The 26,805-nt window shown below is 36.5% G+C and overlaps 1 protein-coding gene and 1 long non-coding RNA gene across 4 annotated transcripts in view; one reads left to right on the forward strand and one right to left on the reverse strand.

Annotated features, from left to right (window-relative positions):
- Positions 1 to 26,805, reverse strand: part of LOC115218295 (cGMP-dependent 3',5'-cyclic phosphodiesterase-like) — a 614,814-nt gene that overhangs the window by 159,739 nt on the left and 428,270 nt on the right. The gene's annotated exons all lie outside the window — the stretch shown is intronic.
- On the forward strand, positions 6,997 to 11,234 carry LOC118765812. Its single transcript, XR_005001692.1, has 3 exons — positions 6,997 to 7,008; positions 7,058 to 7,061; positions 11,119 to 11,234. It is a non-coding gene; the product is annotated as an uncharacterized LOC118765812 (long non-coding RNA).

Below are 26,805 nucleotides of genomic sequence, written 5' to 3' on the forward strand. Positions count from 1 at the left end.
AAAAATTAAATAAGGTGGCAAGATGGCAGAATTGTTAGCGAGTCAGGCAATATGCTTGGTGGCATTTTGTCCGTCTATATGTTCTGAGTTCAAGTTCTACTGAGGTCAACTTTGCCTTTCATCCTTATACAAGAGAAGAGAGCAAGGAAGTTATAACTTAGAATGCATGCATGACAGAATCTGTGCCAAGTGGCACAGTTCTGTTACCACAGCAAGTTTAAATACTTTTAGATCAAACCTCATATATTACTGTGTTCAATCCATGTTACCATGGAAGAGTGAGTGTAAAGCAACCATTATCATTTAAAATCCATGCTCCGTATTAGCATGGATTGGATGGTTTCACAGCATTTTGCTCCAACGTCTGCTTTGGCATGGATTCCATGGCTGGGTGCCCTTCCCAATGGCAATCACTGTACAGCATGTAGTGTTGCTTTTTTATGGCTCTATAGCAACCTGAAAGACTAAGATCTTCTTTGACTGATTGGGACTACAGTAGAGAGTGGGGGAGCTTTATGGTATGGGACGGGCGGTTTAAAGTATAATAGAACAGGATAGAACAGAACAAATTTCTTGTAGGGGAGCTACAAAGATATTCACATTGTAGTAGAGAAGGAAGGAGTGACTGGAGTGGAGGTGGGAAGAGATAAAGTATAGTGCTAATGAGGTGTCGGGATGGACCTTAAAGATATGAAGTGAATGAGGACAAGAGAGAAAGAAATATGGATGAGCAGAGGTAGCAAGAATAAGTGGGTAGGAGATGGTTAGAGATAGGGAATCGATGAGAGCATGAAGATTAAGAAGAACAAGTGTTGAGAGATAATGTGTAGGGAAGATAGGGAAGAGTAGGTGACAATGGTAGAAATTGGGCAGGCATGAGAGGGGTGAGAGATGCCCTTCCTGTCATCAACCCTCACCTGTGTGGTAAGAGTGGCTGTGTGGTAAGAGTGGCTGTGTGGTAAGAGTGGCTGTGTGGTAAGAAGCCTGCTTCCAAACTACATGGTTCTGGATTCAGTCCCACTGTGTGGCACCTTGGGCAAGTGTCTTCTACTATAGCCTTGAGTTGACCAAAGCCTTGTGAATGGATTTGGTAGACGTAAATTGAAAGAAGGCCGTCATATATATGTATATATATATGTGTGTGTGTGTGTCTGTGTTTGTCCCCCCACCACCACTTGATAACCGGTGTTGATGTGTTTATGTCCATGTAACTTAGCAGTTTGGCAAAAGAGACTTATAGAACAAGTACCAGGCTTAACAAATAAGTACTGGGGTTGATTCTTTTGACTAAAAATTCAAGGCTGTGCCTTAGCATGACCACAGTCTAATGAATGAAACAGGTAAAAGATAACAGATAAAAGATATAAAATCTTATAATGAAAAACGCACAAATCTTGTAAAGACAGCTACCTAGGGTTTCCGGGTCAAAATAATAATTTATTCTACCATTTGTGGTTTTAATGCTATTCTACTTGCTGAAGCATTATCATGCACACACATACACACACACATATATAAATATATTGAATGGACTTCTTTGAGTTTTCATTTAGCAAATCCGTTCACAAGGCTTTTGTTGATACAGAGTTTTAGTAGAAGATGCTTGCTCAAGGTGCCACACAATGAGATTGAACTCAAAATTATATGATTATGAAGCGAACTTCTTAACCACTTAGCCATGCCTTCCGTCTAAACACATCCCGCTCATGAAATACTCGAACAACCTGGAGCAAGGATGGAGGACACTCACTCAAAATATTGTATTATGAAATGTGAGTTCAAATTAAAAATCAAATGGTCGCAAGGCAAGTGTCTTAAACCACATAGCTACATCTGCAACCATTAGCTAATTAATTCCGGTGATAATTTTGTTCATTTATAAAGTCCATGAACATTTATGCCTTTATTGATGTCAAGTCAAATTAACTAAAATAAAAAAAGAAAACAGCCCCAAAATAGGTTAATATACACATATGCTAATATGCTAGTGAATCTCCACTCCTGGATTCTAATTTCAATTGAAATGTAATGTCATTTAGAGTGAGAGAAATGTTATAAAATTAAAGACAGTAACTATAAACTTCTTCAATAGCCATAATTACTTCATTAAAACTTCATAAAGGTTATAATCCCAATAATAGAACTTTACTTTTAGTAAAGTAAATAGACACATGATCACACACCACAGACAGACACACACACACGTCATCACTGTCATCATTTTAATATTCACACATATATACATTCAGACTTTCTGTTTAAGTGAGGCTGTGCAGCTAAGAAGTTCTTTTCAGCAACTACGTAACTTTGTGTTCAGTCCTATCATGTGTTGCCTAGGGTAAGAGTCAAAAAGCCTTGCAAACAGAATTTGGTGGATGGAAACTGTGGGGAATCCAGCAGGGTCTTGCTTTAATCCCACTAGTGTCATTCAGACCCACACATATGTACATACACAATTGTCGTTGTCACCACCACCACCACCAACAACAACAACAACAGTCATAGTCCACATTACTCTGTAAGGAACATAGGTCCAGTTTCCTGCTTTCTCTAATGTATATATTTCTTCCTGGACACGATGCCAGTCTTTCACAGGATTACTCCTTTTTATCAGCTGAGTGGACTGGAGCAACAGGAAATGAAGTGCTTTACTCAAGACCCCAGTGCATCACCCAGGCCAGGAATTGAAACCACAAACTTATGATTCCAACACCCTACCTACTAAACCATGCACCTCCACTGATATATGCTGGTATACCACCCAGTCACACTGGTGCCTAAATTTCATTGTTAAATAAAATTCAACTACATTGTAACTCTACAAATTCTAATTCCATACACATTAACTCCAGAAAATTCATTTATTGTTTAGCAATTATATTTTAAACATAGATTGCTAAATTAGAATTTTAACAAGCACCATGTGGTTTTTATTTATTTAAGAACTCTGATTAGAATAGACTCTAATGGTGTTTACTGTTGAAGTAACTTGACTTTAGACTTTATGGAAGACAGTTTGTATTTACAATGATATAGCTCCGTAGGAACATGGGGTCCTCTTTGAATAGAGAAGAAATGAGGATAATGAATGAGATAAATGTAGTTTTATTTGGTGGTTAAAGAGTTGTAAATTTGCTATCTTTGGAATGAATAACTGCTTGTAATATTTAGGTAGGAAGAAGGTGGCAAGCTGGTAGAATCATTATTGTGGCAGGCAAAATGCTTAGTGGCATTTCGTCTGTCTTCATGTTCTGAGTACAAATTCCGTTGAGGTTAACTTTGCCTTTCATCTTTTTGGGGTCAATAGAATAAGTACCAGTAGAGCACTGGTGTCGGTGTATTTGACATGACTCCTCCTTTGAAATTATTGGCCTTGTGCCAAAATTTGAAACCGATATTTAGGTAAGAAGGAAGTGATGAACTGAAAGAATCGATACTGTACCAGGCAAAATGTTTAGCGGCATTTTGTTTGTTTTTATGTTCTGAGTTTAACTGCTGCCATGGACAACTTTGCCTTTCATCTTTTGGGAGTTGATAAAATAAGTACCAGTTAAGCACTGGTGGCAAGAGAAATAAGTACCAACCAGTTAAGCAGGTGGCAAGAGAATTGACAAGGGATGGTTGAAGAGACTTGGTGTCTCAGTTTGTGTAAGAGGTTTATTGCCTCATTTTTGCGTGTTCTTTTTATAGAAAGATAAAAGAAAATTTGTAATAAACTAAAGTAAGAGGTTTAATACCTCATTTTGTTTTTTTTAAAAAAAAGAATAATGTATTAGAGAAGCAAAAAATCGGCAGGTGTTTTTTGTCTTCTCCCATTATTATCATTTTTCTCATCATTCATCTCATTAATGTTTCTGTCCAGCCCGCAAGCTACTCTTTGTAATGCCATCAATGGCAAATATTATGAAATAAAGTACCAGTTAAGCACTGGGGGGGGGGGGGTCAGTGTAAATTGACTTACTCCTTACCCCAAAATTGCTGGCCTTGTGCCAAAATTTAAAACCAATATTATAAGGTGATGAACAGGCAGAACCATTAACACACCATGTAAAATGCTCAAATGCTTAGCAACATTTCACCAAAACTGGAAACCAGAATTTAAGTAGAAAGAAGAGGAAAAATGTACCAACAAAAGCAGTAAAATACATGATTTCAGATTTAGAACCACAACACAACATCTTGGGCAATTGTCTTTTTATTATACCCCAGGGCTGACCAATACTTTGAGTGTGAATTTATTTATATTTATAAACATATATCATCATCATCAGTAGCAGCATTTAATGTCCATCTTCCATGCAAGCAAGGGTAAGACAGTTGACAGGAGCTGGCCAGGTAGAAAAACTACCCTAAGCTACTGTATCAGTTTTGGCAGAGATTTTACTGCTGGATGCCCTTCCTAACATCAACCACTCTGCAAAGTGGACTCAGTGCTTTTTATGTGGCACCAGCACAGGTGAGGTTAGTTTTGGAATGATTTTTACAGCTGGATGCCCTTCCAGACACCAACCATGTTACAGTGTGGACTGGATGGTTTTAACATGGCACCAACACTGGCAGGGTAACCAAGTAACTTGCAAGACAAGGAATTATGAGAGGGGCAGGGTATTTGAGGAGGGTAACTTGTGTCAGAGAATGAAAGGTTAGAATGTGACAAAGAGACAGAAACAGGTATCTTGCCGCAACAGAGGGGGCATTAAAGGAGGTGACCCAGTATCGGATGATGAAAGGTTAGAGTGTAACAGAGAAGTAGTGAAACAGAAATAGGTGTCTTGCTATAGATGAGGTACAACATGGTTATCCACAGAGAGAGAGAGAGTGCATGTGTGTGTATGTGTGCCCATATGTGCGTGTGTGTTTGTCTCCTCACCATTTCACAACTAGTGTTAGCTCATTTATGTCCCCACAACTCGGCAAAAGGGCCGACAGAATAAGTACCAGACTTAAAAAAACTGAATGTTCTGAGGTGGATTTGTTCAAGTAAACCCTTTAAGTTGGTGCTCCAGCATGGCTGAAGTCTTATGATCGAAAGAAGTAAAAGGTAAAGGCATTGTGTCTTGACCAGTGCTAAAATATTCAGATGCAGAATAAATAAGATGAAGCAATTTTAATTGTGGGTGGGTTGTGTATAAAATTCTTGGTCAAGGATTTTAAGTGATGAAAATGATGATGAAGAAGAAGAAGAAGAAGAAGAAGAAGAAGAAGAAGAAGAAGAAGAAGAAGAAGAAGAGAAGAAGAAGAAAGAAGAAGAGAAGAAGAAAGAAGGGGAAAAAGAAGAAAGAAGAAGAAGAGGCGGAGAAGAAAGAAGATGAAGAAAAAAGAAGAGAAGAGAAAAAAGAGGAAGAGGAAAAGAAGTAGAAGAGAAGAAAGAAGAGGAAGAAGAAAGAAAAGGAAGTAGAAGAAGCAGAAGAAAGAAGAAGCAGAAGCAGAAGAAGAAAGATGAGAAGGAAGAAGAGGAAGAAAAAGAAGAGGGGAAGAGGAGGAGGAAGAAGAAAGAAGACAGAGAAAGAAAAAGAAGAGGAGGTAGGAGAAGAACAACGACAAAGAACAAGAAGTTTTAGCGTTGGTAAATGTAGTGGTAGTAGTAATAATATGTGTGTGTGTATGTATGTGTGTGTGAATTCATGTATTGTTAGTGATAAACTATAGTATAGCTTGTTTAAGGGCACTTATGGTAACAGAGGGAACATTATTTTTCTCCTTGAATGTTACAACAAAACTTCTTCATAAGCCTAACTTGTTTCATAAACACACACACACACACACACATTTTCGCATATCAAAGAGCTTGTGAAGATTTATTTCAATTGGCCAATTTATTTCTTTCTTTGGTTTAGATTTTTTTTTTGTTTTTTTTCGCTCGGATCTGATAACATATATGTTTGTTGACAACTTGATGGAATCTCTCTGTGTAGGTGTCAATATAAATAGGAATTATCTTTTGATGTTTGGTTTTATAGCTGAGAGGTATAATGCACAGGCTTTGGAAACAATGATAGTCAAGAAGTTAACATTATGTTAAGGAAACATATAATCTAGCATTAGATCTCAAAATAATTTTGGGAGATAAATGGATAGATGTTAACTATTGCTGAAAGGTTGGCAGTAACAATGGAAGGGGTGCATTCATACAACACAAAACTCACAAGCACACACCACACACACACACACGTGCGCACAAACACACAAGAGCACAGACAAGGTGCATTTTAATTTGAGCAGTTAAATCTGTTAAGTTAGACAATCACATACATTTCAAAAGGTGTATATATATTTCCAGGTGTATATATATATAATATAATATATATTTCCCATTCACATCTTTACTACTGAGACGCAGGTATAAAATATATTTAAAAAAAACAAAAAAGAACAAAACAAAAATATAACAAAAAAAGAAGACAAAACAAAAGAGATCAGGTTTGTGAGGCAATTAGAGTTAATGAAAATATTTAATGAGAAATTAGAATAAACTTGTAATGTGACACAAACATATGGCTTATAATAATCTACCACACTAACCTACTATGCTCCAAACACACTCATATGTGTGTCTGTATGTGTGTGTGTGTGCGTGCATGTGTGTGTATGTATATACATACATACATATATATATATATATATATATATATATATATATATATATATATATATATATATATATACACACAATCAATAATACGTACAAAGAAAATCATATCTTTACTTTAGATCACTGTGAGATCCTCGGTGGTTGTTGAATACAACAATTCTTCAGTTATTACAAAATAAGGTTAATTCCAATAGAAGGTTTATTAAATTAAATAAAAAAATAAATAAATACGTAATTAATTATTGTGATGTAAAGTATAAAAGTTTCAATTGAGCATTACGTAGAATTATTATCTGTAGTTTTTATTCTTTAGTTATCTATTAAGCATAACGTAGAATTCTTGCCTGCAGTTTTTGTTCTTTAGATATCCAATGACGTTATCAGTTTTAGTAGATAAATATACTTTTCTATGTTAGGTTGTTTGTTTTAATGTAGATTTCGAATTGTCAAAAAATATGGTATCAGTATGGTATTTTTTATATTTTAATTTTATAAACTAAATTAGTTATTCAATGACGTCATGCTTGGTTGAGTGAATGAATGTCTAAAGTCAAATTTGGTTTGGTGTTTCTTAATTTTTTTCAGATGTTCAGTTAGAATTCCACTAATTTGCATTACCTTGACAATGCTGTGTTGACATAAATTTTCATACGTATTATTATAAATCTTAATATCATGTATATATTTATATATACATTTATATATTTTTATATACACATTTATATATTTATAGGTGCAAGAGTGGGTATGTGGTAAGTAGCTTGCTTACCAACCACATGGTTCCAGGTTCAGTCCCACTGAATGGCACCTTGGGCAAGTGTCTCTTACTATAGCCTTGTGAGTGGATTTGGTAGATGGAAACTGAAAGCCTGTCGTATATATATATATATATATGTGTGTGTGTGTGTGTGTATGTTTGTCCCCCACCATCACTTGACAACCGATGTTGGTGTGTTTATGTGCCCGTAACTTAGCGGTTCAACAAAAGAGATTGACAGAATAAGTACTAGGCTTACAAAGAATAAGTCTAGGGGGTCGATTTGTTCGACTAAAAGCGGTGCTCCAGCATGGCCACAGTCAAGATGACTGAAACAAATAAAAGAATATAGCTATATGTGTATATATGAATATATGTATGTATATGTTAATGCAAATAAAACAATTGTTGGATTTTTAAGGTTTGATCTGAAATAATGATATGATTTTCTTTGTACATATTACTGATTGTTGTTAATCAGAATTTCTCAAAATTCTACATAAGGATTATTAGATTTACCTGTCATACATGAGGATTTACCTGCGATTTGTATTCTACATACATTTACTGGTATCTACCTGTTGGACACTTAACTTTATTTCTTTATACTGAGTGCTAACAGGATACCTGCCAGGATTTTTTAAGCCCATCTTTCACATACACCCACGCACACACACACAAACACACACAAACACACACGTATATGCATGTGTGTGTATACACATACATATACATATATATCTAAACACACACATATACACATACATATTTACATAAACATATGCCTGTACATACATATATATATATATATATATATATATATATATATATATTTATATATATATACACACACACATATATATTTACATATACACATACACACACATCACATATACATAAAATTACATATTCATAAATTTATATGTACATATTTCTCTTTATGTATATAATATAAACATTATCATCCTCATTCATAAAATCTGTTATTCCATTATGGCATAGGATTGATAAAACTTAACGAGACAGATTTTCAATGGCTCAATGCTCTTCCTATCACTAACTCCCACTTGTTATATAGTTATTTATCATTCCACTGGTTGTCACAAGTATGCAGAATTGCGAGACTTTCCCTGACTGCAGAATGCAAATAATATTCTTTTATTTGTTTCAGTCATTTGACTGCGGCCATGCTGCAGCACACTGCCTTTAGTCGAACAAATCGACCCCAGTACTTATTCTTTGGAAACCTGGTATTTATCCCATCAGTTCTTTTACTGAACTGCTAAGTTACGAGTATGTGAACACACCAGCATCGGTTGTCAAGCGATGGTGGGGGACAAACGCAGACACACAAACACACACACACACACACACACACATATACGATGGGCTTCTTTCAGTTTTCATCTACCAAATCCATCCACAAGGCTTTGGTCGGCCCAAGGCTATAACTGAAAACACTTGCCCAAGGTGCCACGCAGTGGGATTGAACCCAGAACCATGTGGTTGGTAAGTAAGCTACTTACCACACAACCACTCCTGCGCCTATAAAAATTTAGCTGAAGGTTGCCTGTAAGATTTGAACTGACACCTCCTTGTAAACATGAAAGGCGTTCTAACATTGGACCACGGAAATTATCATATATATATATATTTATAAAAGAGTAATTACTCCCTTCAGTCTTGAATGACTATGGGATTGCACCTAGAAAGTTCCCCTCTGAGGCACAGGTCCGAGCAAGGTTGTTTATGGAAGACTAGCAGTCGTCCATACATACCAGACTTCTCACATCATGCCACTGATGTTATCCAAGGGAAAGGCAAAGGCTGATACAGTTTGGCACCAGTGATGTTGCAACTCATTTCAACAGCTGAGTGAAGTGGAGAAATGTGAAATTAGTGTCTTGCTTAAGAAAATAATACATAGCCCGGTCTGGGAATCGAACTCATTACTTCATGATTGCGAGCCTGATGCTCTAACTCTCTGTGTGCATGTACATATACTTTTTTACTTGTTTAAGTCATTTGACTATGGCCATGCTGGAGCACCACCTTTAGTCGAGCAAATTGATCCCAGGACTTATTCTTTGTAAGCCTAGTACTTATTCTATTGCTCCCTTTTGTCAAACCACTAAGTTACGGGGACGTAAACACACCAGCATTGGTTGTCAAGCGATGTTGGGGCGACAAACACAGACACACAAACATACACACATATATATACATATATACAATGGGTTTCTTTCAGTTTCCGTCTACCAAATCCACTCACAAGGCTTTGGTTGGCCCGAGGCTATAGTGGATGGAAGCACTCCGTCGGTTACGAAAATGAGGGTTCCGGTTGATCCGATCAACGGAACAGCCTGCTCGTGAAATTAACGTGTAAGTGGCTGAGCATTCCACAGACATGTGTACCCTTAACGTAGTTCTCGGGGATATTCAACGTGACACAGAGAGTGACAAGGCTGGCCCTTTGAAATACAGGTACAACAGAAACAGGAAGTAAGAGTGAGAGAAAGTTGTGGTGAAAGACTACAGCAGGGATCACCACCATCCCTGCCGGAGCCTCATGGAGCTTTAGGTGTTTTCGCTCAATAAACACTCACAACGCCCGGTCTGGGAATCGAAACCGCGAGTCCGCTGCCCTAACCACTGGACCATTGCGCCTCCACGCTATAGTAGAAGACACTTGCCCAAGGTACCATGCAGTGGGACTGAACCCGGAACCATGTGGTTGATAAGCAAGCTATTTACCACACAGCCACTCCTACGCTATAATATATGTATGTTCGTACATACATATAAAATTTTGATCATGCAACACTAGAAATATAAATCTACAAAGAAATTTCTTTATGAATTTAACTTGTTTATTGTCATCACCATCATCATTGTCATCATCCTCGTTTTTATTTTTATTTCATCAATTTTTCTCACATTGCAGATAGAGAGTAAACAAATCCCTGACAGATTAGTTAAAATTCGTTCCATGTTTAAGCGTTAATCAAAACTGCTGGTCTTGAGAGAGTTAAAGTAGATGAGATAATTGAAGACTCATTCATTCCAGTTGAATACCTTCTTCATCACATATTCAGCTACTGATGCTCCATTTCCCAGCAGCCTTCAATTCTACTTCCCCAACAGATTACCAAAGTTGATTCTATTCTGGTGTAAGCAAGCAATGAACTTTGCTACTTAGCCATTAGACATCTATTTTGTTAATATGCATCTAAAGAGAACAACCATTTACTATTTTTCACATATGCACGGCTTATCAAGCAGAATATTTCTGTAGCAATTCACGGCTTGCAATAGATCAGAATAAATTATGGGGGGAATAAAAAATAAAAATAAAAACAAAAAAAAAAAATTGAAGATGAAACTTAATGGAATAATTTATAGTGTGGTAAGAGATACATTCATATCTGAAAATACATTCAATTACTTCGATAATGGTAGAGCAAAGACAGAAAGAGGCCTTCATTGTAGAGAAGGAAAATATTTACTGAATAAATTGATATTTTTCACTTGAGTCTAGCAATCCATTAACACAATCAATAAAAGTACTGGAGTTAGGAGAAACAAGTTGAATATTGGACAAAAGCTAAATATGTAATCTGGCATGACCTATCGCAGAGAATGGTAAGCTAAATTTATCTCAGAATGTTCAATTAGTTAATTAATGTTGTAAAATGTGATAAAATCTGCTAATATTTTAAGAACTTTTGTCACATTTTCGAGAATTTGGTTCCACTTATTATTGAACTAGTGAAGGCACATGATTTAGTAGTTAGGGTAATTGGCTCACAATCGCAAGGTTGTGAGTTTGATTCCTGGCTGCGCCATTATGTTCTTGAGCAAGACACTTTATTTCATGTTTCTCCAATCCACTCAGTTGGCAAAATTGATTTGTACCTGCAATTCGAAGGGCTATCCCTGTCACATTCTATGTCATGTTGAATTTCCCTGAGAACTACTACCTTAAGGGTACACGTGTCTGTGGAATACTCAGCCACTTGCACATTAATATCATGAGCAGGCTGTTCCATTGATCAGATCAACTGGAACCATCATCGATGCAACTGACAGAGTGCCAGGTATTATTAAACTCAGGTTGCGAAAGACTAGAGCAATAATTTCTAAGTTATAATATGCTATGGTTTATTGCTCTCCCCCATGAGGAATGTTTGCCTCATTTACTGTCGATTGTTTCTTTGTAAGTTTGGGAGAAGACATTTCCTTTGAAATAAACAAAGAAGAAAGAAAAAAGAAAAAAGAATAAGTAAAAAGAAGTTGTGATCTTTATAATTTGATGAAAGAAAATGTTTGTTATAGAAAGACATCGATATCGTAAAATACTAAACTAGTATTTTCGCACAAGCAGGAAAACTAATTGGAAAGAAAATGTTACCATCACCATCATCATCATTATTATTATCCATGTCAACAGTTTAATGCTGACTTTGGAGCAAAGAAAAAATATATAAAAGAGCAAACAAAACCAAATGTGTTATATAGCAAGACTGTGTTCATACCACATTAAACATGATTAAAGAAGCATTGTGAAAGCTTTCTTAAACCTGTCATCTGTTTTATTACAATGTTTCACACCAGTTGAAATAATGACTACAATAACAACAACAACAATAATAAAGATATTCTGAACCGTCCAATCATCTTCAACTACTGATACTAAAACATTGATTTAATACAATCAAAGTAAAGAATTTCATTTGTAATATTCCTGTGGGGGGAAAATGATGTGAGACGCAATGGAAATATACTCCAAGGCAGTATATTTCAGTTGAGAATTCTTTTATGTCATTCAGTTTGTCTTAATTTTATACAATTGTCAACTTCAGCCATTAGATCTTTCAAGTGGAACATTTGTGTCTAACTTTTTTTTTCTTTAAGTGAATCAAGAATACACACAGATATTTCAGACCATACATCTATAAATGACTATGTGTATATGGTTTGTCTATGTGAGAATGTTTACATTGCACAACAGAGGTTTACAAATTTAAATGTTAGAATGGCTTGTTGTAAAGAGACACATTGTAGGTTCCAGTAGGTACAGGAAAGTTAAAAGAGAAGAAATGAGAACTGAAGAAACTGGGAAGATTAGTGGAGTTAATTCCCTGTTTAAAAATTAATTATTGAATAGTCAGGTAACTCAATGTCATATTTGATTCAAATTTTGGCACGAGGCCAGCAAGGTTTTGGGGAGAGGGTAAGTCAATTAAATCAACCCCAGTGTTCAATTGGGACTTATATCTATCGATCCTGAATGGTGAAAGGCAAAGTCGATGGTGGTTCTATCTCATATTAGTTATTCTGTATCACACTTCTGGGCATCCTATCCCAGATTATTAGTTATCTGCTTCACTTCATTGGCTACCCTTATATCATACTACTGGTTACTTACTCTATCACTTTAAGAGAAGGAACATGGTTCAGTGGTTAGAACATCAGGCTTACAATCATGTAGCTGTGAGTTCATTTCCCAGACCAGGCTGTGTACTGTGTTCTTGAGCAAGACACTTTATTTCATGTTGCTCCAGTTCACTCAGCTGTAGAAATGATTTGCGACATCACTGGTGCCAAGCTGTATTGGCCTTTGCCTTTCCTTTGCACAAGAACGTAATGAACTGCTTGGTCCAGGAATTGAAATCACAATTGCAAGATTGTGAATGAAACATCTTAAACACCAGGCCACATACCTCCATCAAGTGTTGACATGCAACAGCTTATGTGAAACATTATTGGCATCAATCTCACTGGTCTTGAAAAGCCTGCAAAGACCATTAGCACCGTCTTTTCATCTGGATCCAGATTCAGTAATTAAAAGTGTAAAGAATAGAGAATAATATCTGAAATCTTCAGTCTATATTTAAAGTAGCTTAGTTTCTTTATTGACATTTTTATTATTTATTAATTGCCGGTAGGGACATTGTATTTTGTTTTGTAACCATAAAATACTACCATGTATATTAAAGGTATATTAGTCAGGTGTGCTACTGCAAACAGGTAGCACACCTATTTCTGTCTTCATTCCTGTCTTCAGCCAGGTAATCTTGTACTTCCTCTACAGCAAGATACCTGTATCTGTTTCACTATAATCTTTCATCATCCGACATAAGATCACCTCCTCCAATGCCTCCTCCCCGCTTGAATGTTTTTTTTTCCTTTTGTCTTGCAAGTACTTGGTGACCCTGTCAGTGCAAGTGCTACTCAAAAGCACCCAGTCCACACTGTAAAGTGGTTGGTGTTCGGAAGGTCATTCGGATATAAAAACCTTGCCAAAACTGACCTTGCCTGTGCTTGTGCCATGTAAAAAGCACTACTGACTTCACCTGTGCTTGTGCTACGTAAAAAGCTCTAAGTCAACTCTGCTGAGTGGTTGGTGTTAGGAAGAGCATCCAGCTGTACAAATCCTGCCAAAACAATCACAGAAGTTTGGTGCAGGTTTCTACTTGGCGGCTTTTGTGAAACTGTCCCACCCATGCTAGCATGGAAGACAGACGTTAAACAATAATGATGATAATGAAGTCAATACTGTATTACACCACTAAACTTAGTGGCTATTTAAGCAATGCATTCCTGGATAGTTAATGGCTTGGCTGTGGTTCTGATGAAGAAGCAATAACTCCTGAAATATGCATATACACCAGTTACCTACTTTTCTATCTTTGACTGCAATGTTTACATAAATGTATTCATATGTTTCGTTTTTGGATTTGGTTTGCAAGATTCTTTATACGAGTTCGTGTGTTGAAGCATATTCTGTTGTGTCTGGGGTGAGTCATTTTTTTTTTATGCCTTATAATTTAACACAAGACTATTGAAAAGGTTGCAAGATGCAACAAAAATTTTAGGAAAATAAAAATAAGAAATAAGTGGAAATTTTACCGGTGAGTGTGTTACATTATAAGCACAAAAAGAAAATCACTTTCCCCAGGCACAACAGAATATTCGTATATGAAACAACATAATAAATCAGCACTGGCTTTAAATACTATAGAAAATCTGTAGAGATACATTTAAAAAATTATTATTTACTGTCAGTGTTTCGCTCAAATGAGGTGTAATTATCTTCTTCGTGGCAGTCTTTTGAGTATGAGAAACACGATTCTACAGTTTTTTTGCTGAATAATCTTCACAGATAAATTGTATATACAGTGATCAAATGTTTTGGTGTTGTACATGAGCTCACCCCCCGCTCCATCAAATTGACATTTGTCTGTACAGATGCACAGTGTGCCACATGTCACGGTTGCGGTTTCGGGGAATAAGTTGCCGGACGAGATAGTGAAGATGCCGACAACCGCTCGGTTCAAAGTCTCTCTTGACCAGAAATGGCCTGAACTCTTTGCATGAACACCCTCCCTGTACATAACTCCATGTCCCCCTACATGGCCTTGCTTTTTGCTTTTTAAGCCAAAAAATTAACTTAACTTAACTTGACTTAACTTAACATGTTGAAGTTAGCAAAGAACGATGTGAGATGAAGTGTTTTGCTCAAGGACAAAGTCCAATGCCCAGTCTGGGAATTGAAACCATGATCTCGCCATTGTGAGTGCGACACGCTAACTGCTAGGCCAAGGTGTAATTAACAGAAATAATTTAAACATATTTCAGAACAGATGATAAGGTGAAAACTTATTTATCATCACATCACATCCATGATATTTTCCCTTCTCCTTTCCTTAAATAAAATTACTTGGAATACATTTTTTTGCAGGATGTTATGAGCTACAGATAATACACACATATATATACATAGAGATGTATATCTATATATATATATCTATGTCTGTCTGTCTTTGTCTATAAGTATGCTTGTATTAACCCTTTCAGCAATGTATTGTCCACATCCTATCACCCTATGCTGATGCAGAGTTGACGGAACAGTGAGGTGACTAAAAATAACAACCATTGGCAGCTCCTGGCCATTTGCTAAACATAAAATGATGTGGATATTTTTATTCCACTATAACAGAACATGAAAGACTGCTAGTAATTTGCACTAAAACCATACATAGCAACAAATGGATTAAGTGGGACAAAATGGGACACTGTATTTATTGGTCAGAGTAAAATTTCAGTCTATTTTTCTTACCATTGTTTTTTTGCTCACATGGCTGTGTGGTTGAAAAGCTCACTTTGGAACCAAACGGTTTTGAGTTCAGTCTCACTGAGTAGCACTTTGGGCAAGTGTCTTTTACTACAGTTCCAGGTTGACTGATGCCTTGTGAGTGAATTTGGCACACGGTAACTGTGTGAAAGCCTATTGTATATCATCATCATCATCGTTTAACGTCCGCTTTCCACGCTAGCATGGGTTGGACGGTTCAACTGGGGTCTGGAAAGCCAGAAGGCTGCACCAAGCCCAGTCTGATCTGGCAGTGTTTCTACAGCTGGATGCCCTTCCAAACGTCAACCACTCCGTGAGTGTAGTGGGTGCTTTTTATGTGCAAACTCCCTAGCACTTTTAACATAGGTGTGCAAATTTTCAGGTCAATCCGACCACATTTACTAACACTTTTGCCTGCACAACTGCTTGTGAGACAACGTCCACCCTTTTCACAAATATATAGTAGATATACATACATGCATATATATATATATATATATATATATATATATTATATATATATATATATATATATATATATATATATATATATAAATACATATATATATATATATGGTGGCACGTAAAAACCACTACCCATGCTGGTGGTATGTAAAAAGCAGCCACTACTCTCTCAGAGTAGTTGGCAATAAGAAGGGCATCCAGCTGTAGAAACATTGCCAGATCAGATTGGAGCCTGGTGCAGCCGCTGGCTCTCCAGACCTCAGCCAAACATGGAAAAACGGACATTAAAGATGATGATGATGATGATGATGATGATGATATATATATATACTGTTTATTTGCCAACAGAATGTGACAGTCCTATAAAGGATGATATTACTACTGTTTTAGCCCCAGGAAAACAACTTTTCCAGCTGGCTATTGACACACAGTCTGTGTCTTTATAGCATTTGCAAGGAAGATAGCCAGCTGGAAAAGATGTTTCCTGGGGCTAAAACAGTAGTAACATCGTTCTTTATAGGACTGCCATGTTCTGTTGGCAAATAAACTTTAACCATTCGATACTGTTACTGTGTATCCCTTACTCAGAGATTTAAAACAAGCTGTTTCTCTCTCTCTTTCTATATATATATATATATATACAGATATATATGTACGCATATACACACATCTGTGTGTGTGTGCGTGTGTTTGCCTCTCATCACCATTTGAAAACTGATGTTGATTTGTTCATGTCCCCATAACTAACAGTACCAGACTCATGGCATAAATATTGGCATCAATTTGTTTGACTAAAATCCTGTGATGAGGTGCCCCAGTATGGCTGCAGTCCAGTGACTGAAACAAGCAAAAGATAATTTGAAAGGATAAGCAAATAATAAATAGGACATAATGCTAGAAGGAGTAAAATATTTAACATACTGAGATATCGGTAATAATGTCCTTTCTACTATAGGCACAAGGCCTGAAATTTTGGGGAGGAGACTAGTCAATTACATTGACCCCCCAGTGTTTCACTGGTACTTAATTTGTCAACCCCAAAAGGATGAAAGGCAAAGACGACCTTGTTGGAATTTGAACTCATAACATAAACATGGACGAAACGCTGCTGAAGATTTTGCCTGGCGTTGCTAATGATTCTGCCACTTCACTGCCTTTAAATAATAATAATCATCATCATCATCATTATTAAGCGTCCGCTTTCCATGCTAGCATGGGTTGGACGGTTCAACTGAGGTCTGTGAAGCCAGAAGGCCCAGTCTGATCTGGCAGTGTTTCTACGGCTGGATGCCCTTCCTAACGCCAACCACTCCGTGAGTGTAGTGGGTGCTTTTTACGTGTCATCCGCACAGGTGCCAGACGGAGCTGGCAAACGGCCATGGACGGATGGTGCTTTTTTACGTGCCACCGGCACGGGGGCCAGGCGAGGCTGGCAACGGCCACGAACGGATGGTGCTTTTTACGTGCCCACCGGCACGGAGGCCAATAATAATAATAATAATAATAATAATAATAATAATAATGATAATAATAATAATAATCCTTTCAACTAAAGGCACTAGGCCTGAAATTTGAACGAGGGGACTAGTCGATTACATTGACCCCAGTGTTACACTGGTGCTTAATTTATCAACCCCCCCAAAAGGATGAGAGGCAAAGTTGATCTCTGCAAAATTTGATACGAGGAAATATAGGCAGTGAGCTGGCAGAATCATTAGTGCAATGGGCAAAATACTTAGCTGTATTTTGTCCATCATTATGTTTCAAGTTCAAATTCCATCGAGGTTGACTTTGCCTTTTATTCTTTTGGCATTGATAAAATAAGTACCAGTTGAGCACTGCGGTTAATGTAACTGACTTACCCACCTCTCCTAGAATTGCTGGCCTTGAGCCAAAATTTGAAACTAATGTCAATATGAGGACGAAGAACTAATGCTAAAACCTTCCTGCTGAGAATAACATCGCAACTGAGGACACACTGGATAATAAATAGCCTTAAAAGACAAGATAGTCATGGCTAGAACTCCTTTGGTTGTACGTCTTTGGTGAAAGCAGTGGTGATGATAGTGATGATGATGATGATGATGATGATGATGATGATGATGATGATAGTGGTGGTGGTGGTGGTGATGATGAAAGTGTTGAAAAGGTAGGTGTGTAATAAAAACTGCGATGAAGATGATGGTGACAGGTATGTGACAATGCTAGGACTGAAAATGTAAGTTGTAAGTCATGAAGATGGTAATAGTGATGATATGGATGATGATGATGATGATGATGATGACGATAATGGTGAAGATGATGATAATGACGATGACGATAATGGTGAAGATGATGATAATGACGATGACGATAATGGTGAAGATGATGATAATGGTGAGAAGTTGATGATAATGATGCTGGTGACTTTGGCATAAGTGATGATGAGGATAAAGTATATCAAGAATTCTGACAGAATTAAGAAAAACTGGTTAACCACCACCCCAAGAGACAAAGGGAAAACAAGAGAGAGAAAGAAACAAGACTGAACACAATTTTAAAAGGAAACTCTACGGCAATCTATTATCCCTGAGGAATATTGTAAGCAAATAAAATGGGTAGTGACAGAAAGTAAAATTGAAACCCACAAATGGTTCCCTCGCCCCATTAAGAGAAGGGCCGCTCGAATGACAGGCATTTAAACACTAATGGACATGCAATAGCCTCCAGCTCATAGGTGTGCTGTCTCCTCTCTTGGTCTTTTCTGTTGCTGTTATAATGGATGCTCTATCTTGGAGCTGATTGTTCTTATACCTCCAGCACTCAGGCACATACATGTCTATATGTCTATGTATGTGTGTGTGTGTGCATGCATAGGTGTGTATATATTTACACACACACATATATATATATATCATCATATATAAATAATATGTATATATGTATATATATATAATATATATATATATATATAATCTTTATATATATATATATATATATATATATACATTATATATATATATATATATATATTATATATGAAGAATTAAAGGTAATGCTATGCAACTTTGTAATAATTCTTATTATTATTGATATATATATATATATATATATTTATTTTTTCTCTCTAGTTTCAGCTCAGAGCTGTGGCCATGGTGATGCACCGGCGTTTTGCTATATATATTATATATATATATATATATATATATATATATGTAACTCATGATCCTATATGGCTATACAGACATATATGTATAAAAATACACACATATGTAAAAGGAATATATACTTAAATATGGGCACATATATTCATACATAACACACAAATATACACATATATTCATGCACATGCATATATCTGTGCACACGTATATACGCATATGTGTGAATATATATATACATATTCATATGTCTGTATGAGAGAGAGATAGAAGGAATGAATGGGTGTACATATAACAGTAGTGTGAGAAAGAGATCATTTTCAGCTTTGATTCCATCAATAATAATCAGTAACCAATGGTAAGAAGAGAACTGTTCAAAGACATGCTGTAGTGTGGAGTCATGCTTATATGAAATAATCTATTCAACAACATTCAACACAGACATGGAATTGTCAGCCAATTCATTGAGGCTAATATTCATGTTTCAACCCAACACACTCTTTGAACTAAAGCATGAAAGCCTCAAGCTACGATGATTAAAATGACAATTTTAGCTAAAACGTATTAGAGTTCTCTAATATTCAATATTTAATAACAGCTACGAGTTTATTGCCTGAACCTTCGTTCCAAAGATGTGTTGACAGTTTAAAGTAGGTTAATCTACGGAAACATACATTAAGTACAATACATACAAACGTTTATCCCTGTTAACTTTAAGATCAGGGATTTGGAAGTAGGAATTGTGTAAATATAACCATTTGTTTTTAAGTACTGATCAGTTACAGAGTTATGTTCCGCAAGTCGCTTGAAGTTTAACCCTTTAGCATTTAAACCGGCCATATCCGGCCTAAATATTTTAGCCCCTATTTGTTCAAAACCTGTCAGATCCAGCCTCTTACCCTATCCTACAATATTATTCCAAAAGTAAAGAGTCACATCGCAGAAATCTCACAGCTATGAGATAATGCGGGATTAATTCAATGTAATGTGAGTAAACAAGCATCACATTTGGTAGAATAATGTGAATACTAAAGGGTTAAACCCCTTCCAGAGTATGGTATATTGCTCTTCTTGTTTTGACTTATCTAATATAAGTCACCACATACCATTGTCAGAATAATTAAAGCTTCAGTCCCACTGCATGGCAATTTGGGCAAGTATCTTCTACTATAGCCTTGGGTTGACAAAAGCCTTGTGAGTGGATTTGGTAAACGGAAACTGAAAGTAGCATGTCGTATATATATATATATATATATGCATATATGTTTGTATGTCTGTGTTTGCCCTCTCACCATCATTTGACAACTGATGTTGGTGTGTTTATATCCCCAGAACTTAGTGGTTTGGCATAAGAGACGGATAGAATAAGTACTAGGCTTACAAAGAATAAATCCTGGGGTTGATTTATTCGACTAAAAGTGGTGCTCTGGCATGGCTGCAGTCAAATGACTGAAACAAATAAAAGAATAAAAGAATATATATATATGTGTGTGTGTGTGTGTGCGTGCTTTTGTGTCTGTTTGTCCCCATAACTTAGCAGTTTGGCAAAAGTGGCTGATAAAATAAGTATCAGGATTAAAAAAAAACAATAAATTTTTCAAGGTGGTGCTCCATCATGGCCACAGTCTAATGACTGAAGCAAGTAAATTATAAAAGTAAAGGCAATAGCAAAGGTCACTTGCTCCAAAATACACACACAACAGGATTGAACCTAGGACCTCGTGACTGCTGAAGCAAACTTCTTACTCAATCGACCATGCTGTTTCCACAGTCTCAAGAAACTTCATCTTTTATCATTTACTTGCTAGACTGTGGCCATGCTGGAGCACTGCCTTGAATTTTTAGTCAAATGAATAGACCCTGGTACTTCTTTCTTAAGCCTGGTACTAATCATACTGGTTTCTTTTGCTGAACCTCTAAGTTATGGGGACACAGACACACCAACACTTGTTGTCAAGCAGTGGTGGTGGGGGACAAGCACAGACAAAGACACACACAGGAGTGGCTGTGTGGTAAGTAGCTTGCTTACCAACTACATTGTTCTGGATTCAGTCCCACTGTGTGGCACATTGGGCAAGTGTCTTCTACTATAGCCTTGGGCTGACCAAAGTCTTGTGAGTGGATTTGGTAGATGAGAAATAAAAAGAAGCCTGTCGTATATATATATATATATATATCTTATATACATACACACACACACATATATATATATATATATATATATATATATATATATATATACATACATACATACATATATATATATATATATGCATATGCTTTTGTGTCAGCCTTTGTCCTTACCACCATCGTTTGACAACCGATGTTGGTGTGTTTACATCCTCGTAACTTAGCAGTTCGGCAAAAGAGACTGATAGAATAAGTACTGGGCTTACAAAGAATAAGTCCTGTGGTCGCTTTGTTCAACTAAAGGTGCTGCTCCAGTATGACTGCAATCAAATGACTGAAACAGATAAAAAAAAAAAAATATATATATATATCATCTCATCATCATTTCATGTCCATTTTCCATGCCTGATATGGGTTGGATGCTTTGATTGAAAACTGGTAAGCTCGGGGAGTTGTACCAGGTTCCAGTTTGATTTGGCATGATTTCTATGACTGGATACCCTTCTTAATGCCAACCACTTCCAAGAATGTAGTGAGTGCTTTTAATGTGCCACTAGCATGGGTGCCAGTTACATGCTAGTGGCATGTAAAAAGCACCCAGAAGGGGCTTCGTCCAGTTTCTGTCTATCAAATCCACTCACAAGGCTTGGGTCCGCCCAAGGCCAAGGTACCACACAGTGGGACTGAACCTGGAACCATGTGGTTGGGAAGCAAGCTTCTTACCACACAGCCATGTCTGCACCTGATCATATAACAAGAGACATATGGTTACTTCTGCAATTCTAACTTTGGTATTATATCCAAATAAATAACAGATAATGTAATAAACAGTGTGGCCGAAAAGAAACAGGAAATGTTTAACCTAGTCTAATGAACTGTATACATTGTAGATTTGCAATAAATAATGTAAAAAAAAGAGAAAAAAAGAGAGAAGAGACAGAAGAGGATCAAAATATTTCTAGAAATTAAATTATTGATAGTAGAGTATTTTATCAAAACAACTTTTTGAAATAATTTATATGAAATGTTAGCTTCAGCTGCTCCCAAATCACTCTAGTACACATAAAGTGTTTCCTGATACTGTACTTACTTCTACAATAATCAATATCTATGGTTCAGATTTCTAAAAAAGCAAAACAGGCATTTCAGTGTGTCAATTATTTTTAAGCAAGGTTGTGAACTTCTTCAGTCTGTGAACTCTATAAAAAGGTTCGCAGTGTTTTCATTCTACAAAAGAACACAGATATGTTCTTTTTTTTTTCTTCTTTTTTTTTCTTTTTTTTTTTTGGACAATGGACTATTTCCATTCTGATACTTTCTGGGTTACAGAGTTCATTTATATATGTATCTATGTATGTGTGTGTGTGTGTGTATATATATATATATATATATATATATAGTTCACACACATGCAGGACACAGAAGCTATGTATATCTACATCTATCTATCTATCTATCTATCTATCTATATATATATATATATATATATATATATAGAGAGAGAGAGAGAGAGAGAGAGAGAGAGAGAGAGAAAGAGGAAGCAAGGGAGAGAGAAAGAGGAAGCAAGGGAGAGAGAAAGAGTGGGGGAAAGAGAGAGAGACAGAGACAGTTAGACAGACAGAGAGAACGTGAGAGACACAGGGATGGCTATGTGGTTAAAAGACCACTCCTAAACAATGTGGTTTGGGGTTCAGTCCCACTGCACAGCATCATAGGCAAGTGTCTTCTATTATACATTGTAGGATAACCAAAGCTCTGCAATTGAATTTTCTAGATATAAACTGAAAGATGCTTGTTGTATATACATCTGTGTGTGTGTGTGTTTACATTTGTGTGTGCTCAGCTACAAATAATAATGTTGTCATCATTTCCTCTGTCAACAAATTGTCCTCTGGTTTTACACTTTTGAAGATGTAAAATAAAAGAATCCTCATTAAAAAAAAAAAACTGGTATAGGTAAGCAACAGGAAAGGCATCCCAGCTGTTAAACAATATCTCAATAATATATTTATCTAGCCCATGTTGAAATTGTTACAGTGCCAGATAAAATGTCTTGTGCTATTTGTACTATGTTTTCTGTTCTATGGCCCTTTATGTCCTGAGATCAAATTGGCCCGTCGTTGTTTCAGGGTCAATAAAATAAACACAGCAATTAATTTAATCAACTGATATTTGTGTCTTCCAAGACCTCAGGAAGAAGCAAAAGACTATTATTTAAAAAACTTGAAGGAATTTTCTAGTGCTGCTTGAGCTTGTAAGGCAGATGAAGGTACAAACCCCAGCTGCAAAAAGCAATGACATACTGTCATATTAATGTAGTGGTGTATGTGTGTGTGTATAAAAATGACACTGATAATGGTTATAGTGATGATAATAATGATGCTGATGATGATGATGATAACAATGGCAACAATAATGACAGTGCTGGTAGCAAAGATGATGACAATGGTGGGAGTAATGGTAGCAGCAACAGGAGTAGTGGTAGAAGTAGTAGTAGTAGTAGTAGTCATCATGATGATGATGATAAGTCCAAAGAAGATGAAGAAAAAGATGGCATCTACCTTTTTAAAAGATAAATCGAAATTGTAGTTGTGGCCAATGCCGCCCGACTGGCACCCATTCTGGTGTCATGTAATAAGCACCATTCGAGCGGGGGTCAATGCTAGGGCCACCTGACTGGCTCCCTGGGCAGGTGGCATGTAAAAAGCATCATGTGAACGTGGTCTATTCCAGTACCCCCTGATTGGCTCCTGTGCCAGTGGCACGTAAAAAGCACCATGTGGACGTGGTAAATGTCAGTGCCTTGACTAGCTCCTACGCCGGTGGCACATAAACAACACCATCTGAATGTGGTCAATGCTAATGCCCTCTGACTGGCTTCCATGCCGGTGGTACATAAAAAACACCTGCTACATTCTCGAAGTGGTTGGCATTAGGAAAGGCATCCAGCTATAGAAACTTTGCCAGACAAGATTGGAGCCTGGTGCAGCCTACTGGCTTGCCAGTCCTTAGTCAAACTGTCCAACCCATGCCAGCACAGAAAGCAGATGTTAAACGATGATGATGATGAAAGAAGGTAAAAAAAAAAAAACAAAAGCATGTGTAGTAAGGGCCATAAAAGCTAAAGGCCCTTGTTACACATGAAACAATCACACTGATAAAAAAATGTCTATAATTTACTATTTCCTACAATGGGTTGGACAGGTTCTGAAAATTCACACATATAATAAGCATTAAAAGAACAGGAGTTTTCGCAACATGTGAAGTCAACAAGATGGATAATGCACTTTCCCAGTACTGCAGGGGAGGGGGTTTTACGCTTTAGGACCTGTGTCTGTATCCCTAACGCTGATGCTTTGCCATAAAATGAATGCCTTTTGTTAACAGTTCAACCAAAAATAGCATTTTAATCTATGCTGTTCCTGTGAGAATGTAATTAGACATAACGAAAAAAAAAACCCAACAAAAAACAAGAGAAACAACAACTAACTCTGGTCTAAATATATTTGTCAAGATTGCATGCAGAGTAATACCGATGCCATAAAATATTGCTCATATATTAGAATAGAGATTTATGAAAACTGAAATGAGGTTTCAGAATGTAGAGACAAGAAGCTACAATGTATTGTGTTGTGAAATAAAATCAAAATAATAATAAAAAAAAAAAAGAAATGAAGAGAGAGGGAGAAAAAATACTGTCAAGAAAGTAAATAAAATTGAAGTTATTAACTCAGAATCTAAATAGAAATATATATACATGTAGGTGTGCTTGCGTGTATACTTATTTCATAGATAGCTGTATGTATGTGTATGTATATATAGATATGTGTGTAGGTGTGTATATATATATATATATATATATATATATATATATATATATATATATATATATATATACATATATATATATATTATATATATATATATATATTATATATACATATATTAAGGTATGTAGAAAAATACAACATGGACAAGAACGTATAACTCTTAGAAGACGATACAATAAACATGGACAGGACATTCGAACCCCTCAGTCTTCAGTCAAGAACCGGATCATCGTAGTAATTTCGGCTGATATATATATATATATATATATATATATATATTACACATGCATATTTATATGTATATATATATACTTATATGCATATATATATGTGTGTATGTGTGTATATATATATATACATACACACATCACCAACCAAAACCACACACACACACACACAACTATCTTTGCATACTCATAAAGTACGCGTAGAAGATAAGAAAATAAGTGACGGAAAAAATACACATTTGGTAGGAATAATTAATGTGAGCAAAGCAGTAGTAAAAGGCTTATAAGCAATATTTCATAGAATTTACAATGTTGTTGTTCTTGTTGTGGTGGTGGTGCACATGTAAAGATAATGGCACTGATGACAGTTTATGTTGATGGTAGTGATAATGATGATGATGATGATGATAAAGGAAATGATGACAACAATGGTGGTGGTAGTGGTGGTGGTTGTAGTGGTGGTGGTTGTAGTGGTGGTGTTGGTAGTGGTACCAGCAGCAACAGTAGTACTAGTAACAGCAGTAGTACTAGTAGCAGCAGCTGTAGTAGTGGTCTTGATGCTGGAGTGATGATGATGATGATGATGACGGCAACGATGATGAAGTCAACAATGATGATAATGATGACAGTGATAATGATAGTTGTGATGATGCTGGCATTGGTGATGATGATGATGATGATGATAAGTGAGGGAGAAAGGATTATAAGTGATAAAAATCTCATGAGGATGAAAGCAGAGTTTAATAAAAATGGAATATAATTGTAAAACAAAATGATGAGATCAAGTGAAGAGAGCATCAACACAAATGCTGTAGCATAAATAGGAACTCTCTGAGAATCTGGAATAAAATAGTTGTTGTTGTTGTTTGGGGGGGGGCGGTTCTGCATCAAAGGAATTAGTGTATTATCGTGGTACAACAAAACAGACAACGAGGATTTTTACTTGCTGAATTTGGAAGAAGGGGCAGTAAACATGGTCTTTGCAGGCCCTTCACCTCCCAAGACGGGTGATCTTGATGAAGTTACTGTTTCAGCCTGGTCAACTGTTGTTGGTCAATGGTCAGCACTTGCTGGAAACATGTGAGTAAGGAAAAGATTTCAGAGGGCTAATGTTTAAGGAGACATCATAAGGTCCAGGCCTTGTTGCAGTGTGGTGGCTTGTGTGTGTTAACCCTTTAGTATTTAAACTGACCATATCAGGCCAAAATATTCTGCCTCTTTTACGTTCAAACTGGCTAGATCTAACATTTCACACCTACCCTACAATGTCATGGCAAATGGAGGGTATCTGTGGGAGGGATAGATCGAGGAAGACATGGGACAAAGTGGTGGAAAGGGTCTCCAGATGCTGGGCTATATTGAGGAAATGACCAGGGACCAGGAGATGTGGTGATTGGCTGTATTTGATAATATGTGTCAAGCTAAGTAAAATCACTGTTTCCCATACATACAGGTTTGTCCTTTCAGATGCCAGTGCCAATTAAAAAGCATCTGTGCTGGCGTCACGTTAATGAACCCATGCCAGTG

This window comes from Octopus sinensis, linkage group LG13 (assembly GCF_006345805.1).
Source record: "Octopus sinensis linkage group LG13, ASM634580v1, whole genome shotgun sequence".
NCBI classification, from domain to species: Eukaryota; Metazoa; Mollusca; class Cephalopoda; order Octopoda; family Octopodidae; genus Octopus; species Octopus sinensis.